This window comes from Herpailurus yagouaroundi, unplaced genomic scaffold, assembly GCF_014898765.1.
Source record: "Herpailurus yagouaroundi ecotype Mexico unplaced genomic scaffold, PumYag 140, whole genome shotgun sequence".
Taxonomy (NCBI): domain Eukaryota; kingdom Metazoa; phylum Chordata; class Mammalia; order Carnivora; family Felidae; genus Herpailurus; species Herpailurus yagouaroundi.
Window position 1 is genome coordinate 62,862,938 of NW_024412395.1, and position 5,764 is coordinate 62,868,701.

A 5,764-nucleotide genomic window follows, 5' to 3' on the forward strand; every position below is an offset into this window, starting at 1 on the left:
AAAGCCTTAAACTCTTAAATAATTATCCTCCTCCTCCTCCACCTTCCCCTCCTCCTTCCCCCACCTTTCCCTCCTTCTCATCCTCATTCTCCTCCACCTCCCTTCCTCCTCCATTGACTAGAGGGAAACTAGTCTTCTTTTTAAAGCAATCCAGTTTAAAAACAAGTTATAGAGTCAAGAAAGAACATGAGATCTTTCAATAGAGAGTCAGACATAATGGAGACAGACCTTGGTCAAGAACTTGCACCTCGGATCTTTTCTATTTTAGAAATGAGGTTGTCAGAGATTCTGATGAGTTCATTTTCTTTAGTCTTCCGCTCAGTGGTCTTCTCTAGCAACTGGATGCACATCTGCTCCTTCCTCAAGCTCACATGGAAGGCCAAGGCCAAGGCTTGGGCTTTGCTCCAGATCTGCATGATCTCCTCGTTTGGTAGCTTGAATTTCTTTTCTATGTGGGCCTTCAGTGCTTGGTATCTCTGGTCTTTCCTTTCAATCCTCATACACTTCTCAGATTCTTCATTCATGCGGTATCCTTCAATGACCTCCTTGTGTTTTTCAAACCACTTGAAGAGGACAGAGAAAGATTTTTCCATGTAGTCCAAGTCTACAGTAGGTTGGTCTTTTTCTTTCAGAACCCTCTGAATTTGGGCTCTGGCAAGTTACTTCTATTTCTAAGCCTCCTCCAGCACCTGGTCCAGGATCCCCTCAAACCCGTTGGAGATCTTCCTCATTTCCAGGTTCTTTGCGTACAGCTCCTCATACCTGTTCTTCACCTTCAGCTTTTGTATCCTTACACTGCCAGGTCCAGGTCTTTCTGGTTGTGCTGCAGTACATCCACGACGGGCACCACGGTTACCACGAACCTCCTGGCCCGAGGACACAGGGACTTACTGGAGCTCCGAAGGAATCAAGTTCTACCAGCTTGGCCTCGGGTGGGCTTCAGGAGGAAGGTATGTGTGCATGTGCGCACTCCTGCTTTCAGGGGCCACAGGCAAGGGCCTCCTCCTGCGTAAAACTCGAGTACAAGGACTATTTCCTCAAGGCTGACTCTTTAAACGAGGAAGTCCCAAACTGCTTCAGATAATCAACCTCTGCTCAGGTGCTTAGAGCGTCAACAGGGTCTCTGAAGCACTCCTCATTCGTGTCCAAGGCAGGCTCTGGCCCCTGCCTTGGAGCGAGGACACTGGGTCAGCAGAGGAGGCAGTGGGCTCACCACCCAACTGTTAGTGGGAACCCACGCACCTGAGGAGTTCACAGTTCCCTCCGCATTCCCACCAGTGTCACCAGAAGTTGTCAATTGCTGAGTCTGAAAGCAGGGTTGCTGGGAGGGGACTTCCTCACCACAGAGCTGGGGCTCAGTGACTTGCTCCAGGGTCACTCTGGGCTCCGAGCCTCCCCACCACCCACAGATGGGTTACACTTTGGGTTGCCTAGGTTGTAGGATCCTCGGGGAGGGAGGGGACAGGACTGTCATGTGCCTCCCTGGGGGCATTTTCCTGCCTCGCCTCTGGACTCCTCAAGGAAAAGTTGAGGCCAGGTCTCTCTGTCTCCCAGCTTTCTTGGTCGGGGTGCCCTTTTCCTGACAACATCGTCAGAGAAGTTAAATTCCGGGGTTATTTGGCCATTGGCCTCTACTTCTGAGGACCTAAGGATGTGGCGCCTCAGAAAGGTGCAACTTGGGGAAGGGAGGAGGTGGCAGGTCAGGGCCAGCCCGAGGTCTGTGAGGGGCCATTCTCCTACTGTGGCCTCTGAGGATGCTCCCTGTCTTGGGACACCATCCCAGGAGGCCTTCTAGGATTTCAGAAGCAAATGTAATGCTTTTATCTAAGGAATAAGAACCAGACATTCTTCCTGGAGGTGCCCTTTTGGTTTTCAAGCCTTCCTGGGATCTGTGGGGAGAGCTTGAGGAATCAAGGCAAGCCAAGGAAGCCAAGGCGGCCCACTGAAACACGTCTCTACAAAGCTGGTTTCAGCCACTGTTTCTGGAGAATTCCGTTGGTCATTTTGGTGTCCACTTCTTTAGCGAACTATTGGTTCTCTTTCTGGATCCAGATTTGGGGGGAGTTTTCTAACCCAATGGTGTCCTCCAGAGTAAAACGAGTCTCAAGTTTGCTGTTCATGCTGGGACTTAAAATACTGTGCCTTGGTGGATCCCACAAAGGTGACAGAAAAGTCACCTTCACAGCTTTAGCCCCGTTCTTGGGTGACATATTTTCTTTCTGTGACAGCCGAAGAACAGATGAACTTCTGGTAAGTTCTAGTGGTGAAAACAGAAGTCACAGTTTTCTGTACTTTTGTCACCAGTGACAACTTTGTCACTTAGAATTTGCAGACCCATTCTGCTGGCTTGCCAAGATGTCACAAGAGCTGGTTTGGGCCATGCTCCTTAAATTCTTCACCGCATTGTCTCTCAATTTAGTCCCTCTTTCATATCTTATCACTGATCCTAAGTGTTTTATATTTTGCTGGTAGGTATTATGCTTCCTTATTTTACCATTGGGTCTTCTAAACATTGCTATTTGTACAAAATTGATTGATATTTTTATAATCTATCCAAATAATTTGTTGACATTTATATTAGTTCTAATTTTTTAGTTAATTATCTTGGAGTTTTAGTTAAGTATTCCTGTCAGCTATGAAAAAATTATTTTTTGCCCTGAATTTTGCAGCATCTTTTTAAATGCTTGTACATTAACCGCTGATATATAATTAATTTCTCAACTCTTCTTTGTGAGCATTTAGGTTGTTTTCAAATCACATGAAAAATCACCTATTTTTCCCACTGGTGAAATGATTCTTATGTCCTTGAGGCTTGTTATTAAGAGGACAATTTTAAGGCCAATTCCCATGTTTCTGTCACAAACCACTACATTTAGTGTTACAGAGAATGAGTTTCAAATTAATGTTTCTTGGATGCAGTAAAGATCCAAGCAATAATTTCCTTCTGTATGTCAACAATCCACCTTAAAAGAAGCAGAAATTTAGGTCCATTGAAAAAGGTAAAGTGAGAAGTCAAAAACAGAGAGTAAGGGTCCCTGTACCATACAGTTCATCTTCATTGATATCATTATGAGCTAAATGACTGCATTTGTGTTGTTGTGACTAGAAGATTAACATGCTATTTGCAAAGTTATAATCTGTGCACAAGTGGCCTAAACTTGCCACTCCTCATCTGTTGCAATTTATACCACTGAGAACTTAGTAAATATAATGTCATGAAAAGAGTCATAATTTTTCCAACATATTATAGAATTTTTTTTCTTTTTCTATTTAGGCACACACTGTGAAAACCAAATCCCTTTTAAGATAATTGTAGTATGCTGGGTGTTGTATGGAAACCAATTTGACAATAAACTTCATATATTGAAAAAAAATAAAATAAAATAAATTCACTAATTGCCATAAAAAATATAATTGTAGTATGTTCTATTGTCTTATTACATTTCTGGGAAAATTTATAGAATATTATAAAATTTTCTTCCATCTCTAAAATGCTGGTTTTTATAATACTTGTGTTGCTTCATAGATAATTGATTCGGGAGATGTTTATTCATTCAACAATGGAAAATGTTGAGTGCCTACTCTATGCTAATCATTGATTCAGATAGTAAAGATTGATCAGCAGCAAAGACAGACCAGAGTCCTGCCTTTATAGGATTTGTATTCTAGTGAGGGAGACAGGCAATAATCAGACTGGAAACTGCTTTGGAGGAAGAATAAAGCAATGAGACAAATTTGATTTTCCAAACATTGGAGAATGTGTATACTTATATACATATATAGTCTACATATGTTTATATATATACCATCCCACATGTTCTTATAATGTTATATCAACACTTCTCTTCAAGAGGCAAAGCCTATACCCCCACCTTCTCCCTTGAAGCTGGATAAACCTTTGTAACTGCCCCAACCCCAGTAAAATGCAGCAGAAATAACATCCCCTGCCTTTCCAAGACAATCAAAATAGTGATATGGCTTCTGTCTGGCTCTGTCTCTCTTAAGACATTTGCCTTTGGATCCTTGAACCACATGGAAGAATTCTTACTACCCTGAAGCCAGCATGCTGAGAGACCCTATAGAGAAAGAGAAAGGTGATTGAGGAGCCCCAGCTGTTCTAGTCCCCAGCTCTTGGAGTCTTCTCAGACCGGGTACCAGACATATGAATGGAGGCTGAAATGACTCCTAGTCCAGCCAAATGTCTAACAGCAGCTTCATAAAGGACCCTAAGCCAGAAATGCCCAGCTGAACCACTCTTTAATTCCTAACCCACAGAAACAATGAGAGATAATAAATTATTCTTGTTGTTTTAAGCAACTAAGTTTGGTTTAAAACAAACAAACAAATGAACAAACAAAAAAAGACAAGTGAGTTGGGGAGGGGCAGAGAGAGAAGGAGAGAGAGAATCCCAAGCAGGCCACATGCTGCCAGTGCAGAGCCTGACACGGGGCACAATCTCATGAACCATGAGATCATGACCTGAGCCAAAATCAAGAGTCAGACACTTAACCAACTGAGCCACTAAGGCACCCCATTAGGTAACTAAGTGTTGGTGTAATTTTTTATGCAGCCATAGCAACTGGGAAAAACAAAGTAAAGGAAAAGAAAGGAATAGGAGGAGATGAGATGTTACAATGATATTCAGGGAAGGATTCTCTAAGATTGGAACATTTGAGCAGAGAATGAATATAAAATGAATGAAAAAAATTGGAGAAGCTATGCACATATCTACAAAGAGAGAATTTGGAACAACAAATAACTGTACCCTGAGGCTGGAGATGCTTGGCATCATACTGGCCAGTCAGCAAGAATGTGAGTTGCTGGTGGGAAGAAAACTAGAAGACATATGGATGGATAGATGGCAGGAGTCATATCTGTGCAGAAAATACCTCAGCCCCTGAAAAGTTTGGGATTTTATTCTACATGTATTGAGAAATTCTTAGATGATTTTGAATGAGAGTCATGGGCTCTGATTTATGTATTCAAAGCACCTTTCTGGATTACTTTTTCCCCTGATGTTCTCTCTCACTGATTTTTCTCCTGCCACACTGACATTTTTTTTCTATTCCTTAAGCTTACAGAGGTCTTTCTTGGTCAGGACCTTTGAGATTCTTATCCCCTCCTCCATCACCTTCTCTTCATATCTTCAATGTGTGCAGCTGCCAGGATCCTTGATATGCCCACCCAACCCAAAATACCAGTCTAATTCAAGTGACACTTCCAATCATGTCATCCTGTTCTTATCTGTATATGGTGTGTTGCTGTCTCATGTGTTGCTGTATATGGTGTTGTGTCTCAAAGGCAAGCCCCATGAAACAGGGGACCATGTCTCTCTTGCTTATCGATACATCCACAGTATCTAGAATAGTGCTTGGAATAAAATAAATGCTCCTCCAATGTTTGTTAAATAAATGCATGAACAACCATATCTTCCATAGATATTGTGGAGAATAAGAGATACAATGTGTGAAAAGATATTGGCATGCAGTTTGTTCTTCACGAATGGTTAATTTGGGGAATTTTCAATTTTATTTTTTTCTTCCCCAATATTGTTTTACTTCTTTTCCAACTAAACTCCATCTATATTCCTATTTGCTTCATGCAATATAAGCAAATAGCTTCAGATATTTGGCTCCTTCCAGGTGTTTTGCTTTTAATTCAAAATTAATATAATAGTTATCCAGAAAAGAGAAAAATTTCAATAAATGTGAATCGAGATTTTGCAATCTAAATATTCTCTGACAGTATTTTAGATCTAATAGTC

The 5,764-nt window shown here is 41.7% G+C and overlaps 1 pseudogene; it reads right to left on the bottom strand.

Annotated features, from left to right (window-relative positions):
* Positions 1 to 233: 233 nt before the first annotated feature.
* Positions 234 to 2,120, bottom strand: LOC121030345 (transforming acidic coiled-coil-containing protein 3-like; annotated as a pseudogene).
* Between the last annotated feature and the right edge of the window lie 3,644 nt (positions 2,121 to 5,764).